Here is a 12,458-nt window from a genome sequence, read left to right on the forward strand (position 1 = left end):
CACTGATAGCCGAGCTGTGATTGGTGGTCACTGGCAGGCAAGCTATGATTGGTGGTTACTGATTGGCGAGCTGTGATTGGTGGCCACTGAGCTGATCGTATTGTGATTGGCGGGAATTGAGCTGGCCGTAATGTGATTGGCGTTCACCGACAGCCGAACTGTGATTGGTGGTGATTGGCAGGCGAGCTATGATTGGTGGTTACTGATCGGCGAGCTGTGATTGGCGATCACTGAGCTGGCCGTAATGTGATTGGCGTTCACCCGAGCTAGCCGCAAGTGTGATTGGCGGGCACTGACGTAAACCTGTGCTGTGATTGGCTGCGGATTGGTTTTGCCGGAGTGTGGCGTCTGCTGGATCCTGATTGGTTCGCCCGGCGCATTTGAAATTTTCAACAGTTTGGGCGCGGGGGTCGGCGGCGAGAAACCGGAGCGGTGAGTAAATGTTGTTCTTTTAATATCCGAGTCACCGGAACCACGGCCCGTTTGTGTTTGTGTCTGGGATGGTGCATGCCGCGCGGCTCCTTCAGGTGGCGAGCTCGGTTTGAGCCGAGAACTCGAGCAATTTCTCCAACAACAGCAACACAAGGCCCAAATATTGTGGGTGCTGGAATCTGACATAAAAACAGAAAATGCTGGCGATCTGAGCGGGTCAGGCAGCACCTGTGGAGGAAAACAGTTTACATTTCGGTCCACGACGACAACAACTTGAAAGAAAAACTTACATTTCTCTAGCGCCATTCACGACCTCGGGACTTCCCAAAGCGCTTTGCAGCCAACGAGGTAGCTTGTGAAGTGTAGTCACTGCTGTAATGCAATAGAGAGGCTACACAGGAGATTTACCAGGATGTGGCCTGGACTGGAGAATTTTAGCTCTGTGTAAAGATTGGCTAGGTTGGGGGTTGTTTTCTTTGGAACAGGAGGCTGAGGGAGACCTGATTGAGGTGCATAAAATTGTGAGGGGCCTGGTTAGAGTGGATCTATTTCCCTCAGCAGAGGGGTCAACAACCAGGGGGCATAGATTTAAGGTAATTGGTAGGAGGATTTGAGGAGAAATTCTTTCATTGTGGGTGGTGGGGGTCTGGAGCTCACTGCCTGAAAGGGTGGTAGAGGCAGAAACCATCAACATTTTAAAAAGTACTTGGATGTGCACTTCAAGAGCTGTAATCTACAGGGCTACGGACCAAGAGCTGGAAAGTGGGATTAGGCTGGTTAGCTCTTTGGCAGCCAGTGCGGACACGATGGGCCGAAATGGCCTACTTCTGTGCTGTAAATTTCTATGATTCTATGAAGCGCGGCAGCCAATTTTCGCACAAGATCCCATAAATAGCAAAATAATAATGACCAAATAATCTGTATTTTACTGATGTTGGTTGAGGGATAAATGTTGGCACCAGGAGACCAGGGAAAACTCCCCTGCTCTTCAAATAGTGCCATGGGATCTTTTGCCAGAAAGGCTCCCAGTTTAATCCGAAAGATGGCACCTCTAACCGTGCAACACTCCCTCAGTACTGCACTGGAGTGACGGCCTAGATTTTTGTGCTGAAGTCTCTGGAGTAGGACTTAAACCCGCAAGCTTTTGACTCCAAGGTGGTGGTGCTACCCACTGAGCCATGGCTGACACATTTACATAGAACGATACAGCACAGAAGGAGACCTTGCAATTCTGCAGATGTATTTCATGTTACAATTATATATTATTGGCAGGATTAGTGACTTGAAACCTTGAGACAGACTGTTAGCTATGCTGATGTTGCACTATTTGCAATCTGACATTCTCCCAGCTATTCTTCCATGGCTTATACATTTTCATATATCCCGTTTACTTTACTGTCCTTAATTCCATATATTCCGTTCAGATATCCACAAGTTCAGCAGACAAGGACAAAGGGTTTAATTAGGAGGGGGAAAATAGAGCATGAGAGTAAGCTTGCAGGGAACATAAAAACTGACTGCAAAAGTTTCCATAGATATGTGAAGACAAATGTAGGTCCCTTGCAGTCAGAATCAGGTGAATTTATAATGGGGAACAAAGAAATGGCAGACCAATTGAACAGATACTTTGGTTCTGTCTTCACCTAAGGAAGACACAAATAACCTTCCGGAAATACATGGGGACCGAGGGTCTAGCGAGAAGGAGGAACTGAAGGAAATCCTTATTAGTCAGGAAATTGTGTTAGGGAAATTGATGGGACTGAAGGCTGATAAATCCCTAGAGCCTAATGATAGTCTGCACCCCAGAGTACTTAAGGAAGTGGCCCTAGAAATAGTGGATGCATTGGTGGTCATTTTCCAACATTCTATTGACTCTAGATCAGTTCCTATGGATTGGAGGGTAGCTAACGTAATCCCACTTTTTAAAAAAGGAGGGAGAGAGAAAATCGGGAATCATAAACTGGTTAGCCTGACATCGGTGGTGGGGAAAATGTTGGAATCAATTATTAAAGATGTAATAGCAGCGCATTTGGAAAGCAGTGACAGGATCGGTCCAAGTCATCATGGATTTATGAAAAGGGAAATCATGCTTGACAAATCTAGAATTTTTTGAGGATGTAACTAGTAGAGTGGACAAGGGAGAACCAGTGGATGTGATGTATTTGGACTTTCAAAAGGCTTTTGACAAGGTCCCACACAAGAGATTAGTGTGCAAAATTAAAGCACATGGTATTGGGGGTAATGTACTGACATGAATAAGGAACTGGTTGGCAGACCAGGAAGCGTAGAGTAGGAATAAATGGGTCCTTTTCAGAATGGCAGGCAGTGACTAGTGGGGTACCGCAAGTTCTCTCTCCACGTTAATACATTATCCCCAATACCATGTGCTTTAATTTTGCACACTAATCTCTTGTGTGGGACCTTGTCAAAAGCCCAGCTATTTACAATATACATTAATGATTTAGATGAAGGAATTGAATGTAATATCTCCAAGTTTGCAATTGACACTAAGCTGGGTGGCAGTGTGAGCTGTGAGGAGGATGCTAAAAGGCTGCAGTGTGACTTGGACAGGTTTGGTGAATGGGCAAATGCATGGCAGATGCAGTATAATGTAGATAAATTTGAGGTTATCCACTTTGATGGCAAAAACAGGAAGGCAGAATATTATCTGAATGGTGATAGATTAGGAAAAGGGAAGGTGCAACGAGACCTGGGTGTCATGGTACAGTAGGTGGTGAAGAAGGCAAATGGTATGTTGGCCTGTAGGAGCAGGGAGGTCTTACTGCAGTTGTACAGGGTCTTGGTGAGGCCACCTTGAATATTGTGTATAGTTTTGGTCTCCTAATCTGAGGAAGGACTTTCTTGCTTTTGAGGGAGTGCAGCGAAGGTTCCTGGGATGGCAGGACTGACATATGAAGAAAGACTGGATCGACTAGGTTTATATTCCCTGGAATTTCGAAGAATGAGAGGGGATCTCATAGAAACATAAAATTCTGACGGAATTGGACAGGTTAAATGCAGGAAGAATGTTCCCGATGTTGGGGAAGTCCAGTACCAGGGGTCACAGTCTAAGGGTGAGGGGTATGCTATTTGGGACCGAGATGAGGAGAAACTTCTTCACTCTGAGAATTGTAAGCATATGGAATTCTCTACCACAGAATGTTGTTGAGGCCAGTTCATTAGATATATTCAAAAAAGAGTTAGATGTGGCCCTTACGGCTAAAGGGATCAAAGGGTATGGAGAGAAAGCAGGAATGGGTACTAAAGTTGCAAAAATAATCAGCCATGATCATATGGAATGGTGGTGCAGGCTCGAAGGGCCAAATGGCCTGCTCCTGCATCTATTTTTTCTCTTTCTATTCAGCCCATCGTGTCTGTACTGATTCTTTGGTAGACCTATCCAATTAGTCCCATAGCCCTGGAATTTTTTCCACATTAAGCATTTATCCAATTCACATGAATGTTACTATGGAATCTGCTTCCACCGCCCTTTCAAGCAGTGCATTCCAGATCATAACAAATCGCTCGCTAATTTTTTTCCACAGTGTCAGCTGCGGCTCAGCAGTCGCACCCTCTTCTCTGAGTCAGAAGATTGTGGGTTCAAGTCACATAAGAAATTGGAGCATGAGTAAGCTGTCTGGCCCCTCGAGCCTGCTCTGTCATTCAATAAGATCATGGCTGATCTGATCTTGGCCGTAACTCCACTTCCCTGCCTGCTTCCCTTAACCCTTGACTCCCTTATTGTTCAAAAATCTGTCTAAATCCACCTTGAGTATATTCAATGACCCACTCCAGGGACTTGAGCACAAAAATTATCTAGGTTGATACACCAGTGTAGTGCTGAAGGAGCGTTGCATTGTTGGAGGTGCCGTCTTTTGGATGAGACGTTAAACCGAGTTCCCGTCTGCTCTCAAAGTGGACGTAAAAGATTCCATGGCATTATTTTGAAGACAAGCAGGAGGGCAGTTATTACTGGTGGCCTGTCCAATATTTATCCCTCAATCAACATAACAAAAAAACTGATTATTTGGTCATTATCACATTGCTGTTTGTGGGAGCTTGCTTGTGTGCAAATTGGCTGCCGTGTTTCCTACATTACAACAGTGACGACACTTCAAAAGTGCTTCATTGATTGTAAAGCGCTTTGAGATGTCCGGTGGTCGTGCAAGGTGCTATATAAATGCAGGTCTGTCTTATTTCGCCTAGGGTTCTTTCGCCAATTACCTTTATATTTGTGTCCTCTGGTTACTGACCCTTCAAAACCCTTCATGATTTTTGAACACCCCTATCAAATCTCCCCATAACCTTCTTGGCTCTAAGGAGAACAATCCCAACTTCTCTCCACTTAACTGAAGTCTTTCAACCCTGCTAGTAAAACATCCCAAGGCTTCACCGCACCGTTAACAAACACAATTTTTATTTTTTAATATAAATGACCTCGACCTGAGTATAGGGAGTACAATTTCAAAGTTTGTGGATGATACAAAACTTGGCAATGTAATAAATTGGCTCGTCCAGTCTATTTAAAATTTGAACTGTTCTGGCACAAGGCAGCAGCTGCTGCAGTAAGAAGTGGAGCGGTGAGTAATTGGTGCATGTTGCCCCTTTAATATCCAGGTCATAACGATTGGTTGTGTTTGTGTTCCGTGCTTCCTGTCTCATCGTCAAATAGTAAATAGTGAGCAGAATAGAGGAAGACTTCAAAAATACGGAGACTGGCGAAATGGGCAGACACATGGCAGATGTAATTCAGTGCAGGTTAGTGTGAAGTGATGCTCTTTGGGAAGAACAACCTGTAGTATAATCTAAATGGTACTTTTTGAGGGGGATGTAAGAGCAGATGACCATGGGGTGCATATACACAAATGATTGTAGGTAGCAGGGCAAGCATATGGGATACTTGGCATTGTAAATAGGGACATTGAAGACAAAAACAAGGAAACCATGCTAAACTGTTACAAATCACCAGTTAGGCCTCAGCTGGAGTGATGTGTATAATCCTGGGCATTACACTTTAGGAAGGATGGCGTGCCCTTGGAGAGGGTACATAAGAACACAGGAAATAGGAGCAAAAGTAGGCCATACGGCCCCTCGAGCCCGCTCCGCTATTTAATACGATCATGGCTGATCCGATCATGGGCTCAGGTCCACTTCCCTGCCTGCTCCCCATAAACCCTTACTCCCTTATCGATTTGAATAAATTTAAGACAGAGATAGACAGTTTATTAATGTCCCAGCTTCCACCGCTCTCTGAGACAGCGAATTCCACAGATTTACAACCCTCTGAGAGAAGAAATTCCTCATCTCAGTTTTAAATGGGTGGTCCCTTATTCTAAGATTATGCCCCCTAGTTCTAATCTCTCCGATCAATGGAAACCTCCTATCTGCATCCACCTATACGCTCGATAAGATCACCTTTCATTCTTCTGAATTCCAATGAGTAGGGGCCCAACCTCCTCAACCTTTCCTCATAAATCAATCCCCTCATAGAAACATAGAAAATAGGTGCAGGAGTAGGCCATTCGGCCCTTCTAGCCTGCACCGCCATTCAATGAGTTCATGGCTGAACATTCAACTTCAGTACCCCATTCCTGCTTTCTTGCCATACCCCTTGATCCCCCTAGTAGTAAGGACCTCATCTAACTCCTTTTTGAATATATTTAGTGAATTGGCCTCAACTACTTTCTGTGGTAGAGAATTCCACAGGTTCACCACTCTCTGGGTGAAGAAGTTCCTCCGCATCTCGGTCCTAAATGGCTTACCCCTTATCCTTAGACTGTGACCTCTGGTTCTGGACTTCCCCAACATTGGGAACATTCTTCCTGCATCTAACCTGTCTAACCCCGTCAGAATTTTAAATGTTTCTATGAGATCCCCTCTCATTCTTCTGAACTCCAGTGAATACAAGCCCAGTTGATCCAGTCTTTCTTGATAGGTCAGTCCCGCCATTCCGGGAATCAGTCTGGTGAACCTTCGCTGCACTCCCTCAATAGCAAGAATGTCCTTCCTCAGGTTAGGAGACCAAAACTGTACACAATACTCCAGGTGTGACCTCACCAATGCCCTGTACAACTGTAGCAACACCTCCCTGCCCCTGTACTCAAATCCCCTTGCTATGAAGGCCAACATGCCATTTGCTTTCTTAACCGCCTGCTGCACCTGCATGCCAACCTTCAATGACTGATGTACCATGACACCCAGGTCTCTTTGCACCTCCCCTTTTCCTAATCTGTCATCATTCAGATAATAGTCTGTCTCTCTGTTTTCACCACCAAAGTGGATAACCTCACATTTATCCACATTATACTTCATCTGCCATGCATTTGCCCACTCACCTAACCTATCCAAGTCGCTCTGCAGCCTCACAGCATCCTCCTCGCAGCTCACACTGCCACCCAACTTAGTGTCATCCGCAAATTTGGAGATACTACATTTAATCCCCTCATCTAAATCATTAATGTACAGTGTAAACAGCTGGGGCCCCAGCACAGAACCTTGCGGTACCCCACTAGTCACTGCCTGCCATTCTGAAAAATACCCATTTACTCCTACTCTTTGCTTCCTGTCTGACAACCAGTTCTCAATCCATGTCAGTACACTACCCCCAATCCCATGTGCTCTAACTTTGCACATCAATCTCTTGTGTGGGACCTTGTCGAACGCCTTCTGAAAGTCCAAATATACCACATCAACTGGTTCTCCCTTATCCACTCTACTGGAAACATCCTCAAAAAATTCCAGAAGATTTGTCAAGCATGATTTCCCTTTCACAAATCCATGCTGACTTGGACCTATCATGTCACCTCTTTCCAAATGCACTGCTATGACATCCTTAATAATTGATTCCATCATTTTACCCACTACCGATGTCAGGCTGACCGGTCTATAATTCCCTGTTTTCTCTCTCCCTCCTCTCTCCGGAATCAACCTAGTGTACCTTCTCTGAACTGCCTCCAAAGCAACTATATCCCTTTGTAAATATGGAAACCAAAACTGCACGCAGTATTCCAGGTATGGCCTCACCAATACCCTGTATAACTGGAGCAAGACTTCCTTGCTTTTGTACTCCATCCCCTTTGAAATAAAGGCTAAGATTCCATTAGTTTTCCTGATCACTTACTGTACCTGCATACTAACCTTTTGTGTTTCATGCACCAGCTGTACTGCAGCAGTTTGTAATTTTTTTCCATTCAAATAATAACTTGCTCTTCGATTTTTTTTTTTCTGCACATAACTTCACACTTTCTAACATTATACTCCATCTGCCAAATTTTTGCCCACTCACTTGGCCGGTTTATGTCCTTTTGCAGGTTTTTTTGTGTCCTCACACTGCTTTTCCTCTTTGTCAGCAAACTTGGCTATGTTACACTTGGTCCCTTCATCCAGGTCGTTAATATAGATTGCAAATAGTTCGGGTCCCAGCACTGATCCCTGCGACATCCCACTAGTTACTGATTACCAACCAGAGAATGTACCATTTATCCCGACTCTCTGTTTTCTGTTAGTTAGCCAATTCTCTATCCATGTTAATATATTACCTCCAACCTCGTGAACTTTTATCTTGTGCAGTAACCTTTTATATAGCACCTTGTCAAATGCCTTCTGGAAGTCCAATACACCACATCCACTGGTTCCCCATTATCCACCCTGTTTGTTGCATCCTCAAATAATTCCAGTGAATTTGTCACTGACTTCCCCTTCATAAATCTATGCTGACTCTGCCTGACTGAATTATGTTTTTCCAAATGTCTACTACTGCTTCTTTAATAATGGATTCCAACATTCTCCCAACCACAGATGATAGGCTAACTGGTCTATAGTTTCCTGCTTTTTGTCTGCCTCCTTTTTTAAATACAGGTGTTACATTTGCAGTTTTCCAATCTGCTGGGATCTCCCCAAAATCCAGGGAATTTTGGTAAGTTACAACCAATGCATCCACTATCCTTGCCGTTACTTCTCTCAAGACCCTAGGATGCAAGCCATCAGGTCCAGGGGATTTATCTGCCTTTAGTCCCATTATCTTACTGAGTACCACCTCCTTAGTGATTGTGATTATGTTAAGTTCCTTAGCCCCTTGACTATTCACTGTTGGGATATTTTTAGTGTTCTCTACTGTAAAGTCTGATACAAAATATTTGTTCAGAGTTTCTGCCATCTCCATATTCTCTTATCACTAATTCCCCAGTTTTGTCTTCTAAGGGACCAACATTTACTTTAGCCATTCTTTTCCTTTTTATATACCTGTAGAAACTCTTGCTATCTGTTTTTATATTTTGTGCTAGTTTACTTTCATAGTGTATCTTCCCTTAATAATTTTTTTTGTCATTCTTTGCTGGTGTTTAAAAGCTTCCCAATCTTCTGTCCTCCCACTAGTTTTGGCCACTTTGTATGCCCCATGTTTTTAATTGGATACCATCCTTTATTTCTTTAGTTAGCAATGGATGACTATCTTTTCTTTTACACCCTTTCCTCCTCACTGGAATATATTTTTCTTGAGAGTTATGAAATATCTCCTTAAATCAACCGTCCTACACTTTAACCTATTTTCCCATACCTTTGTAGTCTGCTCCTTTATTTAAGCTTAGTATGCTGGTTTGAGATACAACTTTCTTGCCCCCCATCTGAATTTGAAATTCAACCATGCTATGGTCACTCGTTCCAAGGGGATCCTTTACTAGGAGATTGTTTATTAATTCTGTCTCATTACACAGGACCAGATCTAAGATAGTCTGCCCCCTGGTTGGTTTGGTTACATACTGCTCAAGGAACCCATCCCTTATGCACTCTATGAACTCTTCCTCAAGGCTACCCTGACCAATTTGATTTGTCCAATCAATATGGAGGTTAAAATCACCCATGATTATTGCTGTTCCCTTTTTACAAGCCCCTCACCCCCCGCTTTCCTGTGACGTCTAATGTAGTCGCCCAGTTCCACCTCGTCGCAGTCACCAACCTGCTCGCGCTGCTCCCTAGAGTATCTAGCTGCCGCCGTTACCTTTAAGCTGCCTGGGGGAGGGAGAGAGGTGCTTACCTGAGGCTGCAGTGATCTGTGGTACAGAGAAGATTTACTAGGGTTGATTTTTGGCTAAGATCAAATGTAATAGCGCAAAGTGATCTTTGGCGCTGGAGTTGATCTGACAAGAATGAACAAAAAAAAATAATGTGAAGAGATTGGAGAAGCTGGGATTGTTCTTCGAGCAGAGAAGGTTAAGGGGAGACCTAATAAAGGTACTGTATTCAAAATTATGAGGAGGTTTTATAGAGCAAGTCGGCAGAAACTGTTTCCTTTGGCAAATGAATCAGCAACCAGAGGTGATGGATTTAAAATAATTAGCAAAAGAACGAGAGAAGAATTCTTTTTACATGGATTGGGCAAAGGCAGGTACATGGAGCTAGGTCACGTTTCAAACATGATCTCCTTGAATGGTGTAACAGGCTCGAGGGGTTAAATAGCTAACTCCTGTTCCTGTGTTCCTCGAGGGTTGTTAAGACTTGGAACACACTACCTGAAAGGGTGGTGGAATCAGATTCCATTGGAACTTTCAAAAGCTAATTGGACATGTACTGGAAGAGAACTAATTTGTAGTGTTATGGGGGAAAGCTACTTTGTGGGACATAGAAACATAGGGTCCAAGTTTCGAGCCGCGCCTAGAACGGCGCAGTCCCGACCTGGACGCCCGTTTTTCGCGCCACAAAGTGCGCCTAAAAAAAAAACCTCCAGATTCTCCACCTCCTTGCAGGTCCTCTGGTCCTCGGCGCAGCGCAGCAGGAGCTGTAGGGGGCGGAGACAGGTCCCTGCGCTGAAAACAGTGCCGGGACCTCTGCACATGCGCGCTACAGTGGGCACGCATGTTCAGTAGCTCCAGGCGCCCAAAACAGTGTGGGAGGGGCCGAAGCACGCAGTCCCGAGCTCTGGCCGAATGGCCTCACCGGGGCTGCGTGCATAAGGCTCCTCCCACGCCCAGCTCCTGCTTCCTTCCGACCCAACTCGACTCCCGCTTCCCGCCCCCGGACTGGACCCACCCTGACTCCTGCTTTCCCCCCCGGACCCGACCTGACTCCCGCTTCCCCCCCCCCGCCCCCGACCCGACCTGACTCCCGCTTCCCCCCCTGCCCCCGGACCCCGACCCGACCTGACTCCCGCTTCCCCCCGTCCCGGACCGGATCCGACCTGACCTCCCGACCTGACCTACCTCCCCCCAGACCTGACCTCCCTCTCCCTCCCTCCCCCCGAACCGAACCGACCTCCCTCCCACCACCCCCCCCCCGACCCACACTTCCCTTGACCCAACGCCAGCTACCTGTAAATCTGGTGCTGGGAAAGGCTCTACCCGAAGTCTCGGGCGCGGTCCGTTCAGCTCCCTCCCCTTCTCCTTCCCCCCCCCCCCCCAATCTCCTTCTCTTTCTTCTTCTCTTCCTCTCCCCAATCTCTCTTCCCCCCCCCCCATCTCCTTCTCTTCCCCCCCCCCATCTCCTTCTCTTCCCCCCCCCATCCCTCTCTTCCCCCCCCCCAATCTCCTTCTCTCCCCCCCCCCAATCTCCTTCTCTCCCCCCCCCATCTCCTTCTCTCCCCCCCCCCCCCAATCTCTTCTCTCCCCCCCCCAATCTCCTTCTCTCCCCCCCCCCAATCTCCTTCTCTCCCCCCCCCCAATCTCCTTCTCTCCCCCCCCCAACTCTCCTCCTCTCCCCCCCCCCAATCTCCTCTCTCCCCCCCCCCAATCTCCTCCTCTCCCCCCCCCAATCTCCTCCTTCCCCCCAATCTCCTCCTTCCCCCCCAATCTCCTCCTTCCCCCCAATCTCCTCCTTCCCCCCCAATCTCCTCCTTCCCCCCCAATCTCCTCCTTCCCCCCCAATCTCCTCCTTCCCCCCCAATCTCCTCCTTCCCCCCCAATCTCCTCCTTCCCCCCCAATCTCCTCCTTCCCCCCCAATCTCCTCCTTCCCCCCCAATCTCCTCCTTCCCCCCCAATCTCCTCCTTCCCCCCCAATCTCCTCCTTCCCCCCCAATCTCCTCCTTCCCCCCCAATCTCCTCCTTCCCCCCCAATCTCCTCCTTCCCCCCCAATCTCCTCCTTCCCCCCCAATCTCCTCCTTCCCCCCCAATCTCCTCCTTCCCCCCCAATCTCCTCCTTCCCCCCAATCTCCTCCTTCCCCCCAATCTCCTCCTTCCCCCCCAATCTCCTCCTTCCCCCCCAATCTCCTCCTTCCCCCCCAATCTCCTCCTTCCCCCCCAATCTCCTCCTTCCCCCCCAATCTCCTCCTTCCCCCCAATCTCCTCCTTCCCCCCCAATCTCCTCCTTCCCCCCCAATCTCCTCCTTCCCCCCCAATCTCCTCCTTCCCCCCAATCTCCTCCCTTCCCCCCCAATCTCCTCCTTCCCCCCAATCTCCTCCTTCCCCCCCAATCTCCTCCTTCCCCCCCAATCTCCTCCTTCCCCCCCAATCTCCTCCTTCCCCCCCATCTCCTCCTTCCCCCAATCTCCTCCTTCCCCCCCAATCTCCTCCTTCCCCCCCAATCTCCTCCTTCCCCCCCAATCTCCTCCTTCCCCCCCAATCTCCTCCTTCCCCCCAATCTCCTCCTTCCCCCCCAATCTCCTCCTTCCCCCCCAATCTCCTCCTTCCCCCCCAATCTCCTCCTTCCCCCCCAATCTCCTCCTTCCCCCCCAATCTCCTCCTTCCCCCCCCAATCTCCTCCTTCCCCCCCAATCTCCTCCTTCCCCCCCAATCTCCTCCTTCCCCCCCAATCTCCTCCTTCCCCCCCAATCTCCTCCTTCCCCCCCAATCTCCTCCTTCCCCCCCAATCTCCTCCTTCCCCCCCAATCTCCTCCTTCCCCCCAATCTCCTCCTTCCCCCCAATCTCCTCCTTCCCCCCAATCTCCTCCTTCCCCCCCAATCTCCTCCTTCCCCCCCAATCTCCTCCTTCCCACCCCAATCTCCTCCTTCCCCCCCAATCTCCTCCTTCCCCCCCAATCTCCTCCTTCCCCCCCCAATCTCCTCCTTCCCCCCCAATCTCCTCCTTCCCCCCCAATCT

The 12,458-nt window shown here is 47.8% G+C and overlaps 1 protein-coding gene across 2 annotated transcripts in view; it reads left to right on the forward strand.

Annotated features, from left to right (window-relative positions):
• Window positions 1-362: 362 nt before the first annotated feature.
• LOC139279908 (borealin-like) overlaps window positions 363-12,458 on the forward strand; it is a 46,506-nt gene continuing 34,410 nt past the window's right edge. The window contains exons 1-2 of one of the 2 annotated variants that reach the window (XM_070899220.1): window positions 400-432; window positions 5,050-5,190. The gene's annotated coding sequence lies outside the window, so the exon portion shown is untranslated. Of the gene's footprint in view, window positions 433-5,049; window positions 5,191-12,458 lie in introns of both variants that reach the window. The other variant, XM_070899219.1, reaches the window with a different exon arrangement.

The sequence above is a fragment of the Pristiophorus japonicus genome, chromosome 14 (assembly GCF_044704955.1).
Source record: "Pristiophorus japonicus isolate sPriJap1 chromosome 14, sPriJap1.hap1, whole genome shotgun sequence".
Taxonomy (NCBI): Eukaryota; Metazoa; Chordata; class Chondrichthyes; family Pristiophoridae; genus Pristiophorus; species Pristiophorus japonicus.